Source organism: Phocoena sinus, chromosome 12, assembly GCF_008692025.1.
Source record: "Phocoena sinus isolate mPhoSin1 chromosome 12, mPhoSin1.pri, whole genome shotgun sequence".
In the NCBI taxonomy this organism is placed as follows: Eukaryota; Metazoa; Chordata; class Mammalia; order Artiodactyla; family Phocoenidae; genus Phocoena; species Phocoena sinus.
The window spans coordinates 21,352,862-21,379,877 of NC_045774.1; the positions used below are offsets into that span (position 1 = coordinate 21,352,862).

Here is a 27,016-nt window from a genome sequence, read left to right on the forward strand (position 1 = left end):
CCTGCGCCTCTCTCATCAACCCTGACTTGATGGAACAGGGCAGGCAATATCGGAGATGGATGCCACTTTTCTGCACAGAAACCTTTTAACCAGCATCCATTAGACAGCAGAGGACGGGGTGGCTTCTCTGCTGGGTCCCCGGAGCTGTCAAAATTGATGAATAAGAATAATTCTGACACACTCTTCACTGGTGTATGGTGGGCTGCCTGAATTTTAAAATCCTCTTCCTTTCTCTAAAAATGTTATATCTCATTCTGTATGTTCCAAGATGATCTACATTTAATATTTTTCCACCCCCTTAAATCTTGCCATCTACATGCTGATGGGTGAAGGGATATCTCATTCTGAAAATCTCAAGCAACTTTTAATTTTAACAAAACTGCAAAATTCATAAATTTTAAAAGGAAAGAAGAGGGGCGGGGAGGCGTATTTCACTTTCAACATGTTGTCAGAAATGAGTGAGCTAGAGTCTGGAGACAAAATCTTGGCCATGAAATGATGACAAGATACCCATGATTCTGATCTGTCACAGTGATGATAACAGACAGATTGGTTCTTCCCGAGGGTCCTGGGGGCTTCCTGAGGATGGCGGCTCGTTTGGAACCAGAGCTGAGATTTCCTCCTCTCCTTTTCAGATTGTGTTTGCAGCATGCTCGCCAGACATGGAATCTTAGAAGAGCCACTGCAAATGCTAGATGCAGTCTGTAGAATTCATTGTCTTTTAAATTTGGATATCATTCATGACCACACACATGCTTAGGAAATGGAGTATACATATGTCATTCAGATGCTCCTGGTACAGTACGTATACTTGTGAAAATGTATCTGTGTAAGGTACTAGAGTCTCTTATAAGGTCCAAAAAAAAATCCTGTGTGGATCTGTCCACTTTATAGACCCCAAGGACACCTCTGATCCCTGGTTAGTCATCCATTCACCCACGTCCCCAGTGCTCTGAGAGCTTCTGGGATTGCCTGCTAGGGTCTAATTCATACACTGTATTTACATGTTGAATTATAATCCTACTCTACCTAAATCAAATCACTGCCTTGCTTTCCTATTACCTATAACAATAAAGTCAAATTCCTTGCTTGAGCTCCAAGGCCCCTCTGATCTGGTCCATACCTCCCATCTCCTCTCCTGTCACTGTCCTGCCCAATCCCTCTCCTTCTCAGCTGCCCTGGCCTTCTTTCTGTTCTTAGAGCACCAATCTCATTTCCTTAGGGCTGTCGCACTTTCTGTTCTCTCTGCCTGGAATGCACGTTTCACTCTGCAAGACTGGCTGCGGCTTCTTGACATTTATTCAGTTCCCTGACCAAATGTCCCACCCTCCGAGAGGTCTTTCCCAACTACCGTATCAACCGCTACTCCCTCTCCATCACTTATCACATGAACGTTTTATTTTTCTTCTTACTCTGAGACTGGATCTCTGTTTATCCACTTGCCATCTGCCCGTCTCCCAGGCAAGAGAGCGAGCTCAACGGCAGCAGGGACATTGCCGATGTTTTTCAAGGCCCCCCGGGCAGCCCTGAGAAACGGGCCTGGCACGGAGGGGTGGCTGACTCCATATGTGTGGACTCAGTGACCACACCTGCACTAGCTGCAAAGTGAGAGTCATGTTTTGAGAGTCAGAACGACAACAACAAACTAAACTAGGAAAATAAAATTTCTTCTGAACGATTGTCCCAAATGTCATAAATCTGCATTTCCCGCTGGATTTACATCACTTACTTTTGTTTTTTTCTTTTTTGCGATACGCGGGCCTCTCACTGCTGTGGCTTCTCCCGTGGTGGAGCACAGGCTCTGGACGCGCAGGCTCAGCGGCCACGGCTCACGGGCCCAGCCGCTCCGCGGCATGTGGAATCTTCCCGGACCGGGGCACGAACCCGCGTCCCCTGCATCGGCAGGCGGACTCTCAACCACTGCGCCACCAGGGAAGCCCCATCACTTGCTTTTGGACAAACGAAAAAGTACAATTCTCTTATATCCCAGAGACTTTTCTGCATCCATTTGCTTCCTCCCATCCCTGTCACCTTGGAAATCGCTCGCTCAGCTGGCCGTGCTCTCCTGTCTCCTCTAAAGCCGATTTGCAGCTCCTGCCCTGAGGAAGCCCTTCTCATCAGCCTGTCCCTCCACCTCCGTCCTCACTCCTCAGCACATTTGGGTGCTGGCGTGTTCACAGGCATCCTGTGTGTGAATTTGCACTTGCTGATGTCCTTTTCTAGAAAAGTAACTTTATCCTTTGATGTAGAGGTAGCAGGGAGAGGGACAGGCAAGGGTACTTTGTAATCATATTTTCAGTTACTTGAAAGTAAAAAATTGTGATTTTTTTCCCCCTTTGCAAAAATGTTTTAATGCTGTTAACTGATATCAGAAGCCACGTGGGTCTCCTATTAAATGGGCCTGCTGTCATCTTCAGAAAGGTAGTTTGTTGCCTGAAAGAAACAACAAAGGCTTGTTTGTCTACCGACTAAAATTTAAAACACGCAATGTGACCGTAGCCAATCAGAATGGTCTCAACCTTTCCAGTAATGACAACATGTCCATGGTCCTTGACAGTGGGACGTGAAGAAGGGCACTTACTCCTATGAATCACAGGGTGCAGGATTTCGGGGGTCTCTGCTGACCTCCCAGCCCAGGACAGACCCTGTGAAGCCATCCAGCACTGCAGCAGAGCCAGCGAATAATGAGGTCACTCACCTCATCCTTCCTCCTGCCTCTGGGCAGCAGCAAAGCCAACCGACCCTAGTCAAACAGCTTTTACAAGAGCCGCACACACTTTCTCTTCAGTGTTTCCAAAGACAAAACCTCGGCGGGGTGTGTGAAGTGACAACACAGGAAGGTGGTTGTAGGGCCGAACCAACCCTGCTCTCCATTCTCTCTCCCAGGCTCAGAGACCAGCCTGCCTTCCTGTGGTTTCCGTGGAATCGAAATGTTTGCATAGGTTTCGTCATCTCCAGGAGAAGCTAGCTGGTCATGCAGTGACGGCCTCGTCCTTCACCAGGATGTCAAGTGTCGGGGGATGAACCCAGAGACTTCATAGAGCAGGTGTGTCCCCCCATCCTCCACCTGACTTTCTGCACCTTCAGGTTTCATAACTCAACCTGTCTCAGAGTGAGGTGTTATTTAATGGTGTGATAAAACAAGGATACATATTTTTACCGTGTTCACACCTGTGGGATTTTGAACTACAAAAAGGCAGCAAAGGGGAAAGAGAAAGGGTCAGTGAAACCCTATACTTCATTTTCATTTCTCAACACCCCTGTTTCTGATACCCAAGCATTTCTTCCTTCTACCATTTTCTTCTCACTGAGTCCTCACAGCTCAAGTAGAAAACAACCCATGGGCATGATTAAAAAGAGAGATTTCCTGGGAGGTAGGGAGTACGACTGGCTCAGACCTCCTGCGTTGGTCCCACTGGGGCCTCACAGCTTTAGTCTGGTGGGGATATACTGAGCGCAGGCCTGCAGCTCACATCCCAGTCGAGTGAGCCCTCACCCGGGATTGGCGGGGCTGTGCACATGTGTGTATATGTGCGTGTGTATGTGTGCTAGGAGCAGGCTCGTGGGATGGGGAGGGTGGAAAAACCTCAAAATTCAACCTCCAGAGAGGAGTTTTAACTCAAGAGAGTCCCAACTAAAGACTTTTAGTACAAAACTAGAGACAAATGCATCCTTTATCAAAAGGTGTTACCAGGAAACATGTCAACTACTTGTACTTTTCATTCAAACTTAAAGTTAAGTCACAGTTAACAGGCCCTTCTGGACTCTTAACTAAAGATTGTAGCCGGAACAGAATTATCTAGAGCTCCACAAGAAATCTTCCATGTGCTGTCTGTCACTGGCTTTGACAGGCCTGGTTCTACTGATGTTACCATGTCCTGTGTGTCTCTCTGAACTTGTTCTAGCCCGTGTTTATACTGTCTCTCCACACCCCATCTGCAGCCAGTATTTGAACAACTCCTCCTGTCTCTTTCTTCCAAACAGAAAAGAGGGAGGTACCACCAGTGTCCTCTGATGGAGTGTCATGGAATCACGGCTGTGACATCTTAATAGCCGCACTCCATGACAGAGCCAAAGTTGTTCCTGCTTTGCTAAATGACAGGTCAGGAGGGGCACAAAAAATGACTTTCTCTCAGCCTCCTCCTATCTTGTACTTTAATGCATTTTCAGTTAGATTACTCAGAATTATTAACATTTTATAGTGTATTGGAAAAGTGATGTCAGGTCATTTTCTTTTTTCTTTCCTTTTTTTAAAAAAATATTTATTTAGGCTGCGCCGGATCTTAGTGGCGGCACGTGGGATCTTTTAGTTGTGGCATGCGGCCTTCTTGGTTGCAGCTTGTGAACTCTTAGTTGTGGCACGCATGCGGAATCTAGTTCCCCGACCAGGGATCGAACCAGGGCCCCATAAATCAGGAGCGTGGAGTCTTACCCACTGCACCACCAGGGAAGTCCTGATGCCAGGTCATTTGCTAAAGCCTGAGTCTTCCTACAGTTTATCCCCAGCTCAGCTTTTGAGCTGGTAGCATAAAGCCCTCTCAGTTTTCCCATTTGAGAAGAGAGGTAAATGAAATGGGCCTTCAATGTGCTTTCAAGAAGACATGATTTTTAAAGTCACTTTGAACAATTTAGAAATGAGCACAATTGCTTTTTCTATCCTTCATTTGGTTAATAGAGAAAAGGGTTTCTCAAGCTAAGATGAGAACTTCTGGAAGAGTCATGAGCTCTGTGGCTCTGGATGTCTCCCAGCTGGTTTTAACAGGCAACTCAGGTCTGGGGAGGGATGGATGGCTAAGTGCCAGCTTAATTGGAACGTGGGGTTCCAATTCCAGCTCCACCACTATGTGTGACCTTGGTCAATACCCTAACATCATTACAGATCACAGTGATAAATAACATCGTTACATTATCAGTGGGAATAATAAGAGTAGCTACCTCGTAGGATTACTATAAGGGTTAAATGAGCCCATCCATTTGGTTATTATTCTGGTGAATAGTAATTGTAGGGCAGAGAAAAGAGATTTATTAATTGCTGAGAAATTGGGAGGATGAACAGTTTAATGAAATTCAAAAGCTATTGGAAGAGGGCAATAACTTGGAGTTAACATCACATTTTATTTTTATTTTACAAAATCCCTTTGGGGTTCTTGTATATGGAAGGGTGTCTCACTATCCCTGCCACCCCTGTCACTTTAGGCTAGACCATGGCAGCTTCTCCAAGGACTGTGTTTTGTCATTTTAAAATTGGTTAGATGGGGTAACTCTCACCATATTTAAAACCAACCTGACTCATTTTCGAGATCTTGGATTACACTTTATTTTCAAAAGTTTGGGGGAAGTTCTTACCCAAAATGCCCTGGTGAATTCTAGAATTACAGAAATTTCTTCCCAAAGCACATCCGAAGAACCAATTATACAAACTGTCAGTTATAAGATGAATAAGGTCTGAGGACCCAATGTATAACATGGTGACTATAATTGATAACACTGTATCATATAATTGAAATTTGCCAAGAGAGTAGAACTAAAATGTTCTTATGCACACAAAAAAGATAACTATGTGAGGTGATGAACGTGGTAATTAACTCCACAGGGGAAATCTTTTCACAGTGAATGTATATGGAAAATCATCGTGTTGTACACTTTAAATATCTTACAATTTTGTTTGTCAATTATACCTCAATAAACCTGGACGGGTAGAGAGAGAGAGAGATAAATAAATAAATAAATCAAGCAAGTAAGTGAGTGACAAATGGTTCCACCTCCTCTCAAACAGAGAAAGGTCTTTTTTGGCCAAGAGGAGGGAATTTCTTTTCCTCACTTCTCTCCCCAACTCTCAGTGCAACCCCAGATCAAGATTATTTAAATTCTCAAACTTACTTAACAGAGTGGTCTCCCAGTGCTATAACCAGCCACGCTTCCGTGTGGAGACACAGCCAACACTTTTTGTTCACCCATTATTGAGCTTCTTTCTCCTCATTTCCTTCAAAAGATGAGAATTAGGTGGGGAAGCAATGTATCTGCCTGTGAGTTCTCCTGTGTCCAAGTTCAGTAGAGGGTTGGAAATATAAGGCTTCTTCCCCATGGGGCAAAGATGTGAATGTCTCATTGAAGGAGGCCTCCAGCCCAGAGGAGCCAGAGGCTGGTGCTGACATGTTTTCCTGGCCCTGGGATTTGGCTGTGACCTCCAGGGCCGGTGCTTCATGCCTGCATCACCATACAGGCTCCAGGGAGTGGGCCTGGCCCCGGGACCATGGTCCTTGCTGTAATGGCCCTTCCTCCACCTCCTTCCACCCTCACCTGGGCTGCCTCGTATTTCCCCAGTGTGGCTCCTTCTGCCCAGTGGGGACCTTTCTCTCCACCCTCAATGCAGAAGGAGCCACACCAGCCTAGTGGTGAGGGTGAACTCAGGACAGGCTTTTCCCCATAATTCTGAATTTCCTATGTTTTGTCAGTGTAAACCAGACTCTTAATGCTATTTTAATGTAGTTGTTTTGTGTGTGAATAATATGCTCTTTTTGCCAAACCTCAAGCCCTGGAACTAAGATCTCATAAAAATGCCTAGAGTCCAAAGCTAATAGCTGTTATTCAGCTGTTATGGGGTAAGGCCGAAAAAGTTTCAGATTGATGTTATTCTCACTAAGGCAGCGGTGATACGAAACTATTGAGGGGGGCCCCAAGGCTCCAGATGCCCGGGGTGTAAGAAGCGCCACGTCCCATCAGGATGTCCCAGTCGCTTTCCCTCCACAGCCCCTGTAACAGCTTCCGCCTTCATGATCCTCAGCTCAGTGAATAGCCTCACCTCCCACCCAAGCTGAAAGTCCTGGAAGTCACCTTTGACACCTGCCCCCCAACCTCTGTCACTCACCATACACATCTGATCGTCGCCAACATTCATTCGACAAGTATTTATGAAGGGCCTGTCGCACGCCTGGCGTTCTGCCGGGGGGGGGTTGGTGATGAAGTGGCGCCTGCTTGTAGGATAGAGGGTAGGGTCACGGTTAAGAGTGTGGACTCTGAAGCCAGAGGTCACGGGCTGGTGCTGCCACCATTAGCTCTGTGACCTTTGACAAGGTCTTTTTGTCTCCCTGTGTAAAATGGGGATAATAATAGCATCTGCTTCATGGTTACTTTTTGACACCTACATGAATTATAATTTCTAATGCACTCAGTGCCTGGCACATGGTAAATTCCATGTGAGTATTTGAAAAATAAAATGACAGAAGAGAGATTGGTATCAAGCCTTCACACAAACAAGTGAAGTGGCAGGTGGGAGAGGGTGGAGGCCCCGTGAGATCCCAGGAGCCTGGGCTGGGATGTGAAGGACGAGTGGGCATCAAAACGTCCATCTCCTGCCACTGTCCTCGTTCAAGCTACAGTTACCTCTCTCCTGGACCACAGAAATGTCCCTCTAAGTGGTCTTCTTTCCTGTTCCCCTCCTCGCCAGACAGCAGCCAGTGGGGTGTTTCTAAATCTTAAGTCTGATTGTGTCGTTTCCTAAATGGCATTCTTCAGTGGCTCCCAAGTTCCCTCAGGTCTATATGCAAGTATCCTCAGGGGGCTTACAAGGCCCTGCATCATTTTCTTTCCACCATTGTCTTGGTCCTCCTTTTCCTCGTCTCTTTAACCCCCAGGAAACACCCTCACACGCTATACTTCAACCCTGCGGAATTTCTTTTAGTTCTCTCTGTAGGCCACAGTCCTTCTCCCCTCTGGACCTCGGCTCTTTTAGTCACATCCACCTGGCATATCTCTCTGCTCTGCCCCACCTTTCCCTGGTGAGCTCCTGTCATCCTCCAGACCTCAGCCTCAGCCTCACCTCCTCAGGGGCTGCCTTCCCCAGGCTCCTAAGCTAGGTTGGAGCTCCTCCTGTGATTTCCCGTGGCCCCTCCTAGGGCCCTATTGCAGTGTTGATCACTTTATCTATTGATCACTTTATTGTGTAATTTTTCCCTTTACTCTCTGTATTCCTGCCAAGCTCTGGGAGCGTAGAAACTGCCTTCTTGTTCAAGCGTATCCCCTGAGTTCAGCACAGTGCCGGGCACATGGTAGGCTCACAACGCATGTCCTCCCCCAAATTCATATGTTGATGTTCTCACAGTGTGACCTCCAGTACCTCAGAATGTGACCTTACTTGGAGATGGTATTGTTGCAGATGTAATTAGTTAAAATGATTGGAGTTAAAATACTGAAGAAGGGTGAGCCCCTAATCCAATCTGACTGGTGTCCTTAAAAAAAAAAAAAAACATGTGAAGGGAAAGACACGCATAGAGGGAAAACAATGTGAAGATAATCCAGGGAGAAGACATTCATCTACAAGCCAAGGAAGGCGGCCTGGAGCAGATCCCTCCCTCACAGCCCTTGGAAGGAACTACTCCTGCCGAAACCTTGATCTCCGGCTTCTAGCCTTCAGAACTGTGAGACAATAAATGCCTTACCGAAGCCACCCAGCGTGCGGTATTTTGTTATGGCAACCCTAGAAAACGAAGGCAACGTATTTCTTCACAGACTGGGTTTCCAGCTCCTTTAAATGTGCTCCTACAAGCAAAGACTTCGCGTGTGCACAAATATCCCCTAAACAGCTCCGTGTTCCACAAATAGATGGATCCACAAGAATGGCAGGCCCAGGTGGCTGTTAGTCATCACAGCACACAGCCGATTTCAGCGGCGAATGACCCCCTCTCCCTGGGTATTCCAAGATCTTCACCCAAGTGGGCAGGGGAGGTGCCCCACTTGGCAAACTCCCACAGTGGGGGGCACGGGAGCTGACGGGCAGGCAGGTGCTTGTTTTCCTTTCCAGCCAGGAGAAGCAGCTGAGAAGGAACCAGGCAGAGCAAAGCACAGGGAAGCAGAGAAATAAGAGTAGGCGTGTGGAGCCAGAGCTGTGCTCATTCTGGACTCCAGAACCATGCCACTGTCAGGGCAAAGCTGTACATAAGCCAAAATGTCAGGGAGGAATTTTCCCCCTTTATAACGAAAGTTCTCCTTCTCCGTTTGATTGCAGCCTCTAATAAGCAATTCTTTCAAATTTCTTCTGAGTTAAGAAGTTCAGAGTATGTTGAGCTAAAGAAACACCAGGATCGTAATTACGGTTATTATGGGGAGTTGTTGTATGCCCATCACCACAGCATCTGGCTGTAATCACATGCTTAATGGAATGCAAGATGATCCATTGCTCATAATGGGCACTTTCTGAGCCAGGCAGCCACCGAGCGCCCACCCTCCCACTTGGAGGCCCAACAGAACAGATGTTTGTGGAAAGAGAGGATGCTTGTGCCTGTCTGGAGGGCCAGCGACCTCAGGGCAGTGCTCAGGGAGAGTCGTTCCATAACAAGGTCTTGGAACTCATACGGTTCTGACCGGTCAGCAAGGGCAAGAAGCAGGCTCTTGCCTTACTCTGGGTAGCAAGAAGGGTTTGGGGGGGGACCGTGATGCTCACCTCTGATCACGATGAGTCTCACAGATGGTGAAGTGTGAGTGTGGGATGTAGACCCATAGTTGCTCCTGGTAACCCTGAGCTCCTGTCCCCATTCTTTAGCAACTGGGATGCCCCAACACACTGAAAAGGCAGAATGACAATCCCTCTAGTCAAACAATTCCTGAGGTGTAATTGTCTTAGTCTGCCCTGGCTGCCATAAAAAAACAACAACAGCACTTATTTCTCAGGGTTCTAGAGGTTGGGAAGTCTGAGATCAAGGTGCTGGCAGATTCATTTCTTGATAAGTGCTCTCTTCCCTGGCTTGCAAATGGCCACCTTTGCCTTCTCGCTATATCATCACATGGAGGAGAGAGGAGGCTCTGGTGAGTCTTCTTATAAGGGCACTAATCCCATCACTGTGGCTCCACCCTCATGGCTTCATCTAAACCTCATTACCTTCCCAATGCCCCACCTCCTAATCTCCTAATGCCATCACATTAGGGGTTAGGGATTCAACATATGAATTTTGGGGGGGACAAGTGTTCTGTCTGTGACAATAATTACACTTGCTCTCTCTCCTCCCTTTCTCTCTCTCTCTTGTTTGTGTGTGTGTGTGTGTGTGTGTGTGTGTGTGTGTGTGTGTGCCCCCCATTTCTTCCTTCACACCTCAATTTTGAGAGCCAAGAAACCAAAAGTCATATGTCCCTGATCTGGCCTCAACCCTACAGATACGGCCCCTGACTGCTTTTAGTCTCACCCTGACCCTTTTTGGTCTCACCATGCCCCAGGCTACCAGATGCCTCATGCTGGCTTTACCAGGTTTGACTACAGTGGAGTATTAGCTCATGTCTATAGGAGTCCCTTTAGACCGGTGCTATTAGAAACCCCAAGGCCACTTGATTGTACTGTGCCACACATTCCGGGTCTATTTTATTAACTTCCCCAAACATAAAACCCTATGGTCATCTAGCCTCTCTGGTATCATCATGCTTGATCTCTATGCTTCTTCTTTTTTATTGTAGTTTTCTATGGCTGTCTTGCCTCTGTGGTTCCAATGCAAATAAACTTTCCTGTATCCTTAACCAATTCCATATCCAAGAATCTTCTGCATGCCCTAACAGGCATCTCAAACTCAACACTGCCAACGATGAACTTCTAGTATCCTTTTGCCCACCCTATCCCTGTAAACAAATGTCTCTGCCATTGATTAGTTCAGTTGGTGATACCACCACCCATCCAGCTGACTATCCTTCTCCCTCACCCTACATCTTACCTAACAAATCCTACAGTGTTTACTCTCAAAATACTGCATATGTCAGACTAGAAGACACGAGCATTTAAAATAGAGCCCTCTGGATTTTCAACTGGGAGATAATCTTCTCTCAGACTCAACCATTTTTGAGGGGGGCAAATTTAATCGACAGTCAAATGTCTATATTTAAATTATTAATTTAGCTACATGTGTATATTTAAAATAGCACTTAAGCTATAAATATATTAATTTCGAAATCAACATCCTCACTCATGTTTTCGGAAAGAGTTTTATTCAAACTCCTCACGTGCAATTTTGACACCAGGGTTTCTTTCCTCACTGGAGCGTAGAATTAAGATGGTTTTCTAGAGCAAATCATGGTCAATTCTGTGTTGTTTGAGACACAGCATTTTAGAATCCAAATGTGATCCTGTCTCTAGAAACAGTTCCTAAAGTCACAAGAACCCATCAAACAGCTGGGGTTTTTTCAACTGTGTATTGTAATCCTCACTATGTAATCACTTAATATATTCATTTAAAAGTAATCTTTCAAACACTTGTTTATAACACCATGCAACACTTGTATTGTGAGGTCATAATCCCAGGAAAAATTACTGCAGTTCGATTAATTGCCTTTGCCTTTTTTTTGACTGAATCAGTCAGGAGGCCTCTCTAACACCTCAAACCAGCACTGATTCAAGCCATTTCAGGCCAGTGTGCCTTCTCCAAACATAGGGCGACCATATGCCCTGTTAGCCAGGGGCAGTCCTGGTTTAGCATGTTGTCCCTGTGTAGTTATCAATAGGACAATCTCAAAAGTGTCCCAGTTCGATCATTAATCATATCATCAAGTACCGGTTTGTTGTTCCAACTAAGGTAATTGAAAGAACTCCCTAATAAGGATTTATAAAAATTCACATATAAAGTTTGTTTATCTTCTCCATAGGTTTATATGGGGATGGGGAAGCACTTTGTCTAATGTTTGAGCATAAGCGGTGTTTCTTACCAACTCTCACAGGAGCTTCCCAGGTGGTTTCTCTGCTTCCAGCGAGTTCCCCCTCAGTCCAGCTTGTACTGTGCTATCTCTCCCCTGCTTATGACCCTTCAATGGCTCCCCATTGACTACAGGATTATAGTCAAGCTCCTACCGTGGCTTACAACACCCTCATTTTCTGGATTCCCTTTTGCTTCCTAAAACTCATTTCCTGCTTTTCCCTATGTGACAGACTGAATCATACCCTCCCAAATATGTTCACATCCTAATCCCTGGAACCTGTCCATATTATGTTATAAAAAGGGACTTTGCAGCTATGATTAAATTAAATCTTGAGATGGGGAGATTATCCTAAAATTACCTGGGTGGATCTGATCTACTTACAGTGGTCCTTATGAGAGGGAGGCAAGAAGGTCAATGAGGAAGTAAGGAAAAGGGAGGACAGGCAGAATCACAGGGAAGGGCGATATGATGACAGAAGTAGAGATTGGAGTCATTCACTTTGAAGATGGACAAAGAAGGAGCCAAAAAAAAAAAAGCCAAGGAATGCAGACTGACAGCAGACGATGTAAAAGGACAAGGGAGCAGGTTCTCTCCTAGAGCTTCCAGAAGGGATCAGCCCTGCCGACACCTAGACATTAGCCCTGTGAAACTGAATTTGGATTTCTGACCTCCAAAGCTGTAAAGAGAACAAATTTATGTTGTTTTAAGCCACTGTGTTTGTGGCAGTGGGTCACAGCAGCCATAGGAAACACTATATCCTACTTGGTGCTTTACATTCCAGCAACTTCTGTCAGTCTGATGCTCACCACCCACACCACGCTCTTTCCTGCCTCTGCTAGTTTGCTGCCATCCCTCCTGCCTGGAATACCCTCTCCCTCCCACCCATGTTTCTTTCTCACTCCAGCCCCCATTTGCTTGGTCAAATCCTGTTTACTCATATGACTCAGTGTGGGTGTTCCCATCACTGACCTCTGCACCTACATCCACCTAGGTGGGGTGAGCACTCTTCCTCTGGCTCCCATGATTCATTCACATTCCTCTAGCATTTATTTTTCCATAGTTCCCTAAAATTATATACCTGATTGTCATCTCCAACACTTCCAAGAAGGGAGTGTGTCATTTATTTTTCTATCTCCATATTCAGTAGGTGCTCAATAATTGTTTGTTGAATAATTAAAAAGAAGAATTTAAAGAACTTAATTAACAAATATTTCTTATAAGAAACATTGGGTTATCCTTTGCCCATTTCCAAGTGATTTGAGGAAGAGCCACCTATGTTCAATATTCTATTAGGTATCATCCTAGAAGAAATTGTGATTGCTGCCAATTGGAGAAATTCTAGGAATCAAAATGGAAGAGTTCCAGGTCTCTTTCATCCCTCAGAGAGGGCTTTCTGGAATCTTGGCCCAGGAACAGATGTTTAGTGGATCAGAGAAAGCTTTCCCCTCAGATGAACTTGTTCATCAAGGTCCAGAGGCCCAGGCTCTAAGCTCCATTGGGTAATGGGGGCCTCAGTTCAAATGGCTGTGTGCCAGAAATGTGTCCTCCCACACTTTAGCCCAAGGGGACTGTGCTTCTTTTTAAACAGGTCTTTCTGTCTCTACACCTTTGCTCACTCGTTTTCCTCCTCTTGGAATGCTCTTCTCTCTCCCTTTCCATGTTTCCATATTTCAACCTACTCGTTCATTGAAGTTCAGCCTCTAAAATGATCCCAACTCCTAGTTGGCCACTTCACAGTTCAGATGAGAGAATATAAATAATTCAGTCCAATCCATCGCTACCAAAAAACCTGAAGATCAAGTTTCTCCAAGACGGAGCCAACAACATCTTTCTCTACCAAGGAGAGCACATTTTCAGAGGAACGCAAGCATATCTTTCGAATGGTGGTGAAATCTGCCATATAGGCCTCTGAGCATCCTCTTGTGTATATTCTGTGGCCCATTACGGTAATTTCCTCTCCTCTTTACCTTCCTTGTAACTGGGTGATTATATTGCAGATCCCTGGGTACTATAATTTGCATTGCAATATAAGGCTTCATTTGATGCTTGCAAATTATGGGCCCAGGGCTGAAGCTCTGATGTGGGACTTGCTTCCCCATAAGTCAGAAGAAGTTACATGTACATGAGTGCATTGGAATAAAGAACCTTTTCTCATAATCACAATTTAATATTTAAAAATAAAATTTCAGTTACAGAAAAATAATAGGATCAGGCCCACCATAAAAGGAACAGGAGAACTGAAATGAAGTGCTCTCATAAAAGTTTCATAAAATACAACCACACACATATTACACACTTGGGAGAAATGCCATAAAATTTCTACACATGAAGAGGCAATGTTCCCTTGATCTCTTTTCCTGTTCAACAAGAATTTGTTCTGAATTCTGAAATTCCTACAGGTGAGTGTTCACAGGCATTGCAGCATTTCAGAGGAAAAAAGTTACAATCACTGAGTTGGGAAGATGGGAAAAGAGAAATGAGCTCCATCCAGGGAAATCACAGGGTATTGGTAGGACAATGATTTTCATATAGATGTGTTCTTCCTAATTCAGGTTTTTACAAGAATAAGTAGTTTCAGGAGAATTCAACAACAAGAAAACATGGAGAAAGAAAATACGGTGTGTTGAGGAAGTTTCCTCAAGGTAAGAAGACCTGAGTTCCAGTCTCATTTCACCCTCTAACCCTTTATACAAGACCTTAGTTTCTTCTATTTGTCATGGAGGTTGAATGAGGTTATTTTCAAGGTTCCTTCTACTGTAATATTTTAGTTCTTCTAGTGGAATATTCTAGTTCTGTCACCCAGTGCTCACTGGTGTGTGAGGACTAGTTTAGTGAGGGTCAAAGTCTATAGCCACTGAGGCAAAATCTTTACCTGGAGAATGTTTTCCCAGCATTTATCTACATGAAGAACTTAGTGAGACACCAGATCTAGAACCTGGTAATTGGCCCCTGTCTGTTTTGTTGGTCTGAGAAAAATGCATCCTATTCTGCCCCAAAAATCTTCCATGGAGAGTTAATTTCTCTGTAGAAGACGTGTGTGTGTGCGTGTGTGTGTGTGTGTGAGAGAGAGAGACAGAGAGACAGAGAGACAGAGACAGAGACAGAGAAGAGAGAGATAGATGGTTATGCTCTGAGAAGCACAATGTTAAAAGGATACATGCACCCCAATATCCACTGCAGCGCTGTTTACAATAGCCAAGGCACGGAGGCAACCTAAATGTCCGTCAGCAGAGGAATGGATAAAGAGATGTGGTGTATACCCAGTGGAATAGTACTCAGCCATTGAAAAGAATGAAATAATGCCATTTGCAGCAACATGGATGGGCCTGGAGATTATCATAGGAAGTGAAGTAAGTCAAACAAAGAAAGACAAATATCATATGATATCGCTTATATGCGAAATCTAAAAAAAAATCATACAAATGAACTTATTTACAAAACAGAAACAGACTCACAGACTTAGAGAACGAATTTATGGTTACCAGTGGGAAGGGTGGAGGGGCAGGGATAGGTTGGGAGTTTAGGATTGACTTGTACTCACTGCTATATTTTAAATGGATAACCAACAAGGACCTACTGTATAGCACAGGGAACTCTGCTCAATATTCTGTAATAACCTAAATGGGAGAAGAATTTGAAAAAGAGCACATATACATATACAAATATATGTATAACTGAATCACTTTGCTGTACACCTGAAACTAACACAACATTAATCAACTATATTCCAATATAAAATAAAATTTTTTAAAAAGAGTGGAAAAAATATTTCATGGAATTGACAAAACCATGGGTGGAGAAGTGAGGCAGTCCTGAGCCAGAGTCTGTGAGCAGAAAAATAGTAGCCTTAATTGTAAATAACACTCAAATTATACTCTCTTCTCTGCTTTAGCTATAGGTCTGTGTTTTAATGAAATTTATATGGAATAAAGCAATTTCAGGCTCTAAGAAATTCATTAAATGAAATTATTTATTTATTTAAAAATTATATATGATAAATCCTCCCATTTTCAATTGAGGTCTACTTATTTCAAAAATAGCCAACATAATAAGTTATGACACAAATTCCAAGGCAGCTGCCCTATAACAAAATGGCACAGAGGTTCTCTTGAATTTCATTATTATGAAATTTGACCCATTTGGAGTTCTACATAAAATAAACTGGTGGAAACAATCTACAATGACAATTCTGAACTGAAATCTTCTTTTTCTAGTCATTTGACCTATGTGGAGGCAGCATGGTAGAAGGCAAAAAGTTCAAGTTTCAGAGTCAGGCAGTTCTGGGCTCAAACCCTGGCATTGCCACTTCTGTGTGAACTTGGGTGAGTTCTGCCATCTGTCTCTACTTCAGGGTCCTCATCTATCAAATAGAGATAATATCTTAGGGAATGGCTGTGAAAATTAGAGATAATATATTTAAGTACACAGTGACTAGCATTTGATAGGAGCTCAGTAACAGTAGCTACTGTTATTCCATTTAATGGACCTGGCCTGTTCCACCACTCCCAGCTACAGTGTGCACGCAGGATGAGAAAGCACCAGTATATCCTGGATGTGGACAGGAGAGCAGGCTTGCTACTCACTGAGGTAAAGGGTCCTGGAGGAAGCCCTGTTAATACAAACATAGGTGAAAACTACTCTCTGGCACTCACACCCTGGTTTCCCATTGTCATGGTGACAGGGACACCTGGGCTCCCTCACTCCTCTTCTAGCCACACTGTCATTGTAAATGCCTCCGTCCCCCATAACTTTTTGAACCCTCATTGGAAAGTCTAATGAATGGCCCCTTTTGAGGGAAGTTCTTACCTGCATGAGATGGGAAGCTGGGCTGTGGGTGTCCAGGATCGCTTTAAGCAACACACAAAATTTACAGAGCCCAGTCTGGAAGAAGTGCTAATAAAATATGCCATTGAAAAAGCCCTGGCAGCTAAAAAGAGGAGCTGTCACTCTCCAGCTCAGACACGCTCCAACAGCTTCACGTCATTAAAAAAAATACAACACAACACAGCAGAAGAAACAAACAGAGGGAGAAATGAAAATGCCTCAGTAAAATCTACGCGGTCCAACAGGATCTAGCCCCTGTCATGATATTTCCTACCGTTCTCTCCTCACTCTGCTTTGGCTACACCGGTTCTGCTTCAGGCTTCACACGCCGTAATTCTGGATCTTTGCATGGCTCACTCCCTCGCTACCTTCAGGCATCTGTTCAAGGAGGCCTTCCTGGGCAGCTCTGGGTAATAGAGTCCCCATCCTCCCACCCCCTTCCTGCTTCTCTGTCTCTAACTTCTTTCCATTCCCCCGTCGCTACCTCCTGTTCTGCTGCTGCCTCTTCTTTGCACTTACCACTACTGGAAATTTATTTATTTACTTTTTCTTATTTTCTCTTGTCTTTCCTACCCACTAGAATTTAAATGTCATGAGAGTGAGGGATTTGTGTGTCTTGTTCATCGCTGCATCTCAAGTGCTTACAACTGTGCCTGGCATGTAGCAGGTACTCAATCAATATTTGCTACACGAGTGAATAAATAAACAGAGGAGCAAGAGAAGCAAGAGACTGGATTTTCTCTCATACTAGGTCATGACTTTCCAACTCTAGGAGGCTGCAAATATTTTCCAGGTGCAATTAGGATTGGAGTTCTAGTGAATTTCCATTTTCAGTCTACACAAGGACATTACTACTTAAACCAGTTCGTTTTTAGAAGTGATATAGTATTACATTTAGTAGTAGTATGTTTTCTTCTAATTCAAGTTACTCTAGTTTTAAAGCAAGTGTATCCTCAGGTTGGTGGTAAAATCACCACCATTACGTTAACTTCTCTTTACCTTTTTCATAATGGGTGAATCTTAAAACTGCAGAGGAACTTGGGTTGTCTACCACAATAAAACCAGCAGCGCTGTTAATAAGGGATATTTAAGCCCAAGACTGTAAGCTCAAGGAGGTCAGGAACCTTGTCTGTTTTTCTAAGTGTTTTATACACAGCACATAGCACCGTGCTTGGCACATAATTTGTTGAGAAACTTAACATATGTGATTAAGTAGACGTAACTCTTATTTTTCTTGGTTACTTGAGCATTGTAGACAGCTAATGAGACTATTGTTTCCTTAACCTTTGCATCTAAGTACCCACCTAGTAAAGTTATTAAGGCATTGATTCCTCATTATCTTCTCTCCTTCCCCTGATGGAATGGGTTCTCAGTCTCCCTGGTAGTCATTAAATTTTTCCTGCAGTCTTGGTGCTTGGTGGCTTCGTTCAGTGGATGTTGCTTCTACAACTACCTCTGTTTGTGTCTTTGTCCCCATCTGCTGCTACTTCGTGTTTGATGTTTCACTCTAATCTCCACAAGAACCTCTGAAGATGGAGGATGGTTATGTCTCAACTCATGGACTAAGCTTTCTCAGCCCAACCTTGGGTGACACTGCTTCTCAGTAACCTGAGATCTTTGTCTAGTATCTTATATGTAGTCTGAACCTTCAATGTGACAGCACTCCTTTGAGGACTCAGAGTAACTTACCCAAGACTATACCAGAAGATGAATGAAGGCACCACATGACTCATCCTGACTTCACTGAGTATCCCCCAAAACTCACGTCATTTGATTCTCTCCTACCTTAGGGTGATTTCACTGTTCCCCCACCTGGGACATCCTTATCTTACCCATAGGTGTTGGGCAAACTTATTCTCCCATCCTGGTCTTAAAAGTTCTCTTTAACATCTATTCTTAATTCCCTAGAGGCAGTCATGTAAATAAAACCACTATAGTTCTGGAGTTAGAGGCAGGTGCAGATCAATCCCTACTTAGATTTTTGTTATGAACTCTACTTCGTTGACCAATATCCAAATAGGAAAAAGTCAAAATGGGGAACTTTATTACAATTCTAATAATTTTTTTCCAAACCTAACTCAATATTTACTTATTTAAAAATACTTTCAGGTTCTCCTCTCCTTAAAGGAGTAACAAGCCAAAGTAAATTTAGCTTTATAGTTATTTGTTTTATATATCATCAAAACTCTGAAATTCAATGAGGTACCTTGATCTTTCCTTTATTTAATGTTTTCACTATTTAGAATAAGAGTTCAATGACTTCCTGAATGATATTCCACAGTAATCACATTCCTGAACTCACCTGCCTCTCTGAGGGTAGGTATTGCCATCACCGCTTCAAAAAGTCAATCTCAGCTAAGGACATCTCTCTATCTACCAGCAGACACCCATTCATCAGCGGAAGACCCAAGTTTTTTATAGAAAATGGGCTTTTAACTCATCTTTTTATTATGTAGGACCAAATAGAAAATTTTATTATTAACATATAAGCTAAATTTTTTTCCACCCCAGGATAAGCGATGGACTTCATGGGAAAAAATAGAGCATATGGGCCCTAAAATGTTTTAATAGAAAAATGTTTGCTTATTTAGTACCTACTATGTGCCAGAGAGTGTAAGTATTGTTGAGTTGAAGACCATTAGCTATGTTCTATGCCCTTAAGGAGTGCAGAGTCTCGTAGAATAGACAGAATTAGTTATGTTAGGGTTAAAGGAATAATTTCCTATTGAATATAATCGATTTATTTCGGACCTCTAATGGGACTGGGAAGATGGAAGGGCCTCCTTGCTTGCTCTGGTCTGTGGGAGGAATGAGACATCCTTGAGGGAGATGGATCAGACACTGAGAATCAGGAGAGGACATTTCCCTACCCATGCTTCCTCCCTCCCTCCCTCCCTTCCTCCCTCCCTTGCTTCTTTCCTTCCTTCCTCACAAAAGCCCTCCTCTGCCCTCTGCCAACTCCTTCTTCCCATCTCCCCACCAATGTCTATTCTTCATTTCCTTTCTCAAGCCAGTGGTTTAAGGGAGGGAAGACTCTTCTTTGGATCTTTTGTCCCCAAATGAAAAAAATAATGCCCAAGTCTCTCAGCTGCTTTAAGGTATTTGGTTTCAAAAACATTTTTACAACAGCCCTTCCAAGGACCACTCACCTGTCTGCCAAAGGTAAGTAATGCTCTGGAGTCAAGATCCCCTTCTTTGTCACAGGAGGGGAGGAGATTGTTTTTCACACACTTGGAGGGCTGCCAGTACGTTTGTTGAGTTTATTGCAAGCCTGTTTTAGGGTGTTGTTGGCTCATTAAACTCAGTTTCTTAATGTACAAGAAACTTGATAAGATCTGATAAGACCATCTGGACTATACTAGGGGCAGTGCTAGCTATTTATACCTCCAAATAACCTACACTTTGAAATAAAATGGCCAGTTTCACTCTAATTAAGTCATATCTCCACCAGGAAACAGGCAAAAAAATTTCTTAGTAGTTTCCTGATCTCCTTTTGCACTGTTTGACTTGATTTTTATATTATATATTTATACAAAGTAACTTAAAATTATAACTGATATTTATGTTAATAAAATCAACTATTGATATATACTGATTTCCTGGTTTGAGCCATCAGTACATTCTAAATACATTATTTTTATACACATCATTTTCATTTCAAACTACAACCATGCAAGACAGGCAGTATTATTATTATTTATCAAATGAGAAAAACTGAGCATCAGAAAAGTTAAGTATCTTTTCCAAAGCCATACAGCTAGTAAGTGGCAAAGCCAAGATTTAAGCATAGATGTGTATATTAACACTATCATATGTATATATTTACGTTTTTCAGTAAATTATATGATAAATCATCCTCATGTTTATTTTTTCAAGACTGGTTGTAATTAAAATACAATTTTTTCCTTTTCCATTTAAAAAGCTGGTTTTGGGGAGAGGAGAAGACAATTGCTAACAGATGTCAACAAACTTTTAGAACTGAGAAAGGAGTTTTTATTTGTCATAAAATGTGAACACTGGATATCTATTTAATTAATAACAATGTAATAAAACTAGATTAGGATGCTAGGAAATAGACAATGTCTGGAAGATTAGGGGCTGTAAGTGTAAGAGGCCTAATTCCTCATTGCCCAGAGTAGACAGTCAATAGAAAAAAAAAAATGTGAATATCAAGAAAAAAAGTTTGAACCTGTGTTAGAAACATGGAGATAAATATCTATCAGAAGACACAGGCAGAAGAGTCAAAAGCAGTCACTCATGTAGTAGGAGTTGAGAATGAGGAGGACTGGAGTCTGATAGTATACTTGACTTTTAAAATTAAAGATGAGGGCTTCCCTTGTGGTGCAGTGGTTGAGAGTCTGCCTGCCGATGCAGGGGACGCGGGTTCGTGCCCTGGTCCGGGAGGATCCCACATGCCGCAGAGCGGCTGAGCCCGTGAGCCATGGCTGCTGAGCCTGCGCGTCCGGAGCCTGTGCTCCGCAGCAGGAGAGGCCACAACAGTGAGAGGCCCGCGTACCGCAAAAAAAAAAAAAAAAAAAAATTAAAGATGAGTATTATCCTGATGCAAAATAAAATAAAACAAATGCATGCACATTGTAGATGACTTAGAAAATATAGATGAATACAGGAAGAACAAAGGTCATCTCTGAATAATTTCTCCACCCACATTTAGCCATTAATATCTTATTGTGTTGTCCTTCAATAAATTTTTTTTTTTTTTGGCAGTACACGGGCCTCTCTCACTGTTGTGGCCTCTCCCGTTGTGGAGCACAGGCTCTGGACGCGCAGGCTCAGCCGCCATGGCCCACGGGCCCAGCCGCTCCGCGGCACGTGGGATCCCCCCAGACCGGGGCACGAACCCGCGTCCCCTGCATCGGCAGGCGGACTCTCAACCATTGCGCCACCAGGGAAGCCCCTTTCAATAAATATTTTTTGTTACAAACTAAATATATTTAAATATGTTCACACACATATTAAGAAGAATTGTGCATTTTAAGTACTTAATATAAGAGGTATTTTCTTATGTGATTAAAATTTTTTGCATAATATTCAGTTTTTTGAACATTATGTAATTAGCCATTTTACTGCTGTTGAACATTTAACTTTTAAAATGTATTACTTCATTTAGTCATTACAACAGCATTTTGAGTTACTTCTTATTATAATCCTCTCTTTTTTTAAAAAAAAAACAGGATCTTGAAAAGGTTACATAACGTTATGTTGAAGTCCTAACCCTCAGTACCTCACAATGTGACTGTATTTGGAGATCAGGCCTTTAATGAGATAATTAAATGAAGATGAAGTCATTAGAGTAGGTTCTAGTCCAATATGACTGGTGTCCTTATAAAAGGAAATTAGGACACAAACAGGTGCAGAGGGAAAACCATGCGAAGACACAGGGAGAAGAATAATGGTCATCTACAAGGCCTCGAAAGAAACCAACTCTGATAACGCTTTGATCTTGGACTTCTAGCCTCCAGAGGTGTGAGAAAATAAATTTCTGTTGGTTTAGCTAGCACCACCAGTCTGTGGTGCTTTATTTTGGTAGCCCTAGCAAACTAACACATGTACCTATGGTCATGTCACCAGAGAAGGCTAAGTCTGGGTTCAAAATACAGGTGTTTTGAATCCAGATTTCAGATCCCAAGCTCTTTTCCTCATACTCTGTACATGCGCGCACACACAACGCACCTACATATAGACACACGTGCATTCGTCTTCCCTGGAAGTCACATTTCTATCTCACCACACACAAATTGATGCTGCCATCTTCTCCCTTTGCTTTTATTTCCATTCTTCTTTATATGTCTTCTTAAATGTTTCCACTTTCTCCTTCTACTTCTTTTCTTTCTGCTATTCTTTCCATGGAAATTCTCAGGCAGCTTCTTTTCACCGTAAACATCTGTTTTGGAATAGCCACAGATCTTTTTATATCCTGACTTGTAGGTCTGTAACCATCTTACGTTCTGTTTCCTCAATTTATTCTTCAAGGCACATCTGGTTAAGAACATGATGTCACCCAGGGCTCTCAGGTATGAACTGGGATTGATAGAGCAACGAACTCCACAGCGTGATATAATTTGTGATATGAATTGAGATTTGATGTGATCAAAGAAAAACAAAGAATACAGTCATTGGCTTGTGATATTTTTGATTTGCAACTACCATAGTTTAACCTAGTTTCTCCTTGTCATACTCTCAGGGCTTTATTTCCTCTCCCGTCCAAAATCCCACCTTCTTTTCCAGGATCCTATGATCAAGAAAAATAAGCAACACTCTTTGTTTGGAGCAATTCTTGCCTTTATTTGAGCAGGTGCTAAATAATTATAGACACAGTTAGCATTTAAAGGGTGTGTTTCTTTTCAAGTCCTTAAAGCACATGTTCACATTGATGTTTCCAATGTAAAAACAAATTTCAAAGAGAAGAAACAAAGAGAACAATAAAATTTGAAAATCTCAAATCTTGACTAGTCCTGGTAAATAGAAATGGGACAGGTGGTTTCACTCTCCTGAAATCAATATTTTATTCTCAAGAGAATGGAAGTCATTCTGGCTTAGAACCCCTTTAGAAATGATGAGGGTTTTGAGCACTTCTTTTTTTACAGTGCAGGTATGAGTTGTGTATATTTTCTGGGGAGTCACACAATTGGCAAGGCGTGTTGACATCCAGAGATTAGTTGTCGTGTCATGCATCTATTTTCCAGGCTCACAGATTTAAAATATCTTGACAATGACAGTGAGAGTTGATGATGCGGGTTGCTAGACACTGAAGTGTTTTTGGAGTTACTGTTTTTATGTCTTAGAATCTACTTTCTTGAAAGTCTTCAAAAATTTGATAGCATCTCATATTTCCCCACTTCTTCCTAAAGGCAGAGAGATGGATGTAAGTGGCCTCTCAAGACTCCTTGAGCCCTAAGAGTCTACGTTTGCCACGTGTCCTGCAGGCCACCAGATGGTGTTAACCATTAACCACAGGAAGTTCTATGGCCCCTTGAAGATAGTAATTAATGAGAGGCATAGCTAAAGTTGTTAGGGGATCCGTTCACCTTTTTTTCCTCAGTTGCCTTAAATGTGTCAGAATCGAGTTAAAGGATGTCTGTAATATCCACAGAATGGATCCACAAAAGCTCTAATTAAAGAGGATATCATTGTTCTCTCATCTCTTCAGCTGTACAATTTCTAGTGAAGGTAAGTCTGTGAAGAATCATTGATGTGATCTAAAGAGCTGTGATTGCAAGAACTTAAACCTCTTTAATCTCAGATTTGAGTAAAAAAACACCACCAAGTTAGGAGAGTGCAATTCTCCTTCTTTTAGCTGTGTAGATGAAACGTAATCCATTAGAGTTTTCCTTAGAACCCACCTGGATGCCCAGGAAGAGTAATATGGAACGTCCAAAATGTGCATGGGTATATAAAATAATGAGCGTGCTTTGATGCATTTCAGTTAAGTTAAATTTTTTCACTCCATGTATGTGAAAGTAAGTTTTGACCTCGAAAATATTTCTGGATTGTATTAGGACTGCTTTTTTTTTTTTTTTTTTCTGATAAAGCTCTATCTTTTAAAAAATTGCAATTGTATAAAGATGCAGAGAATTGAAACTTGCATTGCAGGAAAATCTGAAGTTTCCTCCTTCTCTAAAGACATGGGAATAATAAAAATAGCCCCTGGAATCATTTCATGTAACTTCTGTTCATTCAGACATTCGATTGTGGTTGTGTTTACTTTGTTAGCGAATTATTTATGTTATCCTAATTTTATTTTCGCCTTTAGATTCCAAGTATTATATGAACAATTAAAAGCTTAAGGAAGTACTATTTATGAAATTTAAAGCAAACATCTCTCTTCTAACATTTTTTAATAAAGCACAACATTGTAATATTTTATTCTCCCGTTGCTCTGTTTGCTGTCATTTTTATCCACGCGATCTCAAGTCCACACTGTGTGGGTAAAAGGTAATTCAACATTCTGGGATGTTCTCTTTGTATTCAACTTCGTGTTAGAGTGCCTGGGGGGATACAGATGATGTTTAAAGCCCTCTAGTGCTTACCAATTGGCCAAAATTAATTTTATTCTCTATGTTTCTGGCTTGGATATATTGAGTTTCATTGGGCAAAAAAGTGCTGTTGGTAATACTCAGGGTTTTATATTTTCCCTTTTAGGCTGGTCCAATTTAGGAAACGGAATCCTCTAAAGTCATAAGTAGAGATGCAAAAGCCTTCAGTTGCTTCTATGTTACTGAAATCTTGAGGTAAGATGCCATATATTCTAGCCTTTATGTTCTCTTAAACTCTTGTGTTTCAGATGTGTCAAGCCTTGTCTTCTATATAACACTTCAACATTTGAGGTCAGAGCCTCCTGTTTCTTTTGCGTTCTCCTCTCTGAGTCCCTAATAGGTGTCCAAAAGTACTTAAGTGACATCAACTGTTAATGTTTGATGGCAATTACCATTGCCAAACAGTTTGGTATTACAGTCAGTAACATCGAGTCATCTTGACCATCTGTATATCCCCAAAGCAGTTCCTGAAGCCCCAGTGATTTATTTTATGTGGTAAGGCAATTCATTCAGTTGTTCTTAAGCAATTCACTTTAATTTTCTTAATTCAAGTAGAACTCTATATTGGTCTTTTTTCCTCCGTGTTCACCATTCTTCCCAAACGTCTGTCTGTATCTTTGTATACTTCTGTATCTTTTCAAACTTCTGTATCCTAAACTTCTCTATCTTCCTGAACATCTGAACCTTTGACCTCCAGAGGGTGTTGCCTTCATTCCTCCAAAACAGTTGCTGGGTACTGTGTGCTCATTTGCCTGGAGTTCCTGACCACAGTGAAGCCACCTGTATTTGTTTTGGATGCCTAGCTGCCCAGACCTACATGTTTATTATATTTATTCCCACCTGAGTATACCTTGCAGTGGTTGGTGGGAATTGGGGGACCATGTTAACCCTCATGTATATTCAGTTAAGTCAGAGAAATCACTCCTGAACTTAGCCTAATCAAAAAGGGGAAATTATTGGAAAGACCCAGGGTAGCTCTCAGAGAGGAAGAACTGTGTAAACCAGGAGTCAGATTAGCTCCTGCAGCAACAGGTCTAGAATCAAGGTCTAGGTAACATCGCGTACCCTCTCCTTCCCACATTGTTTTCTCCATTTCCTTTCTACATCAGTTTAATTCTCTCCTCCGACATACAAGCTTTCAACCTGTAGTAAAAACATGTGGTAAAAATATGGCTGTTCCAGATTCATATCCTTCCAGTTGTATAAAATAAAAGGGAAGATCCTGTTTTTAAAAAGCTATAAAACCTGGAGAGGGGAACTCTAATGGCTGAACTTGACTTAGCTGTTCAGCTGTGGACTAGTTACTAGAGTCAGAGCAATGGAGTACTATCATAGGCCCTGTCTTGGTCACATGCCCACTCTTATGGCCAGGGCAGGTGAGGCAGCCCTGTGATAGACAGACCCTGCCGGAACCACAAGGCGAGAGTGAGGAAGCAGCTCTTCCCCCAAACAGGGATTAATGTTGACTGTTATGGACTGAATTATGTCCTCCTCAGATTCATAATTTGAAGCTCTATCCCCTAATGTGACTGTATTTGGACATAGGGCCTTAAAAGAGGTAATAAAGGTAAATGAGACTGTAAGGGTGACCCTAATCCAATATGACTGGTGTCCTTAGTATAAGAGAGAGAGAGAAATGCCAGGAATGTGAGCACACAGGAAAAAGCCAGAAGGTGGTTATGGCAGTCCTAGAAGACTAATACACTGTCCTAGGTTAGCAAACAATATCTATGACGTGGTACCTACCACACCCAGCTCCATTTTGCTCTGAAATTATCTTACAAAAGAAAGTTAAGGGCTTAGGAAATTAGCCAACTAGCTTTATAAAGAGATGCTCACAGATTGGATGGGGTTGTCACGTGACCCAAAGGCAGCCCAGTCCTAGGCTGACTGGGATCCCTGTGTGTGTACGTGTTGGGGGTGGAGAGGGGTTGGGCAAAGGTTATTAGCTAAGTCATTCAGATTAGCTCCTCCTAGGATGTGGGTCATGGAAGACTGGTTTATTCCTAGCAAGAAAACAGCAAAGACTCTTCTGAAGAGGCAGAATCGCCATGAGAGAGAAATGGAGAGTAACAACTTCCTCCTGTGACCTCAGATCGTGACAGCTTGCCATTGGGGGTGACCAACTTGTCCAAGTTTTCCTGGACTTCCCTGGTTTTGACTCTGAAAGTCCCATGTCCTGGTGGGTTTTCTAATTCCTTATGGTGGCTAAGTCAGCCTCTCTTCTTTTAACACTAAGAGTCCAATTATGATTACAACTGTTATAATTTTTTCTGACTGTTATCCTGGGGAAATAGATTTTTTTTATTAAAAAAAACCCCAAAATAGTGTTCTCTGTGAGTGAGTGAACTCGATATCTAGCCCTGGAGAGGAGAGGCAAGGAGAGAGAGGACAGGATGTGAATGTGGGGGAGACCACTGAGGGAGTGGGAGTTGGTGATGTAGAGTGAGATATGATTAGAGAGAAGAAGT

The 27,016-nt window shown here is 42.6% G+C and overlaps 1 protein-coding gene across 1 annotated transcript in view; it reads left to right on the top strand.

Annotated features, from left to right (window-relative positions):
- Positions 1-2,968, top strand: part of ADAT2 (adenosine deaminase tRNA specific 2) — a 61,276-nt gene extending 58,308 nt beyond the window's left edge. The window contains exon 7 of the transcript XR_004352492.1: positions 2,887-2,968. The gene's annotated coding sequence lies outside the window, so the exon portion shown is untranslated. The remainder of the gene's footprint in view (positions 1-2,886) is intronic.
- The last annotated feature ends 24,048 nt before the right edge of the window (positions 2,969-27,016 follow it).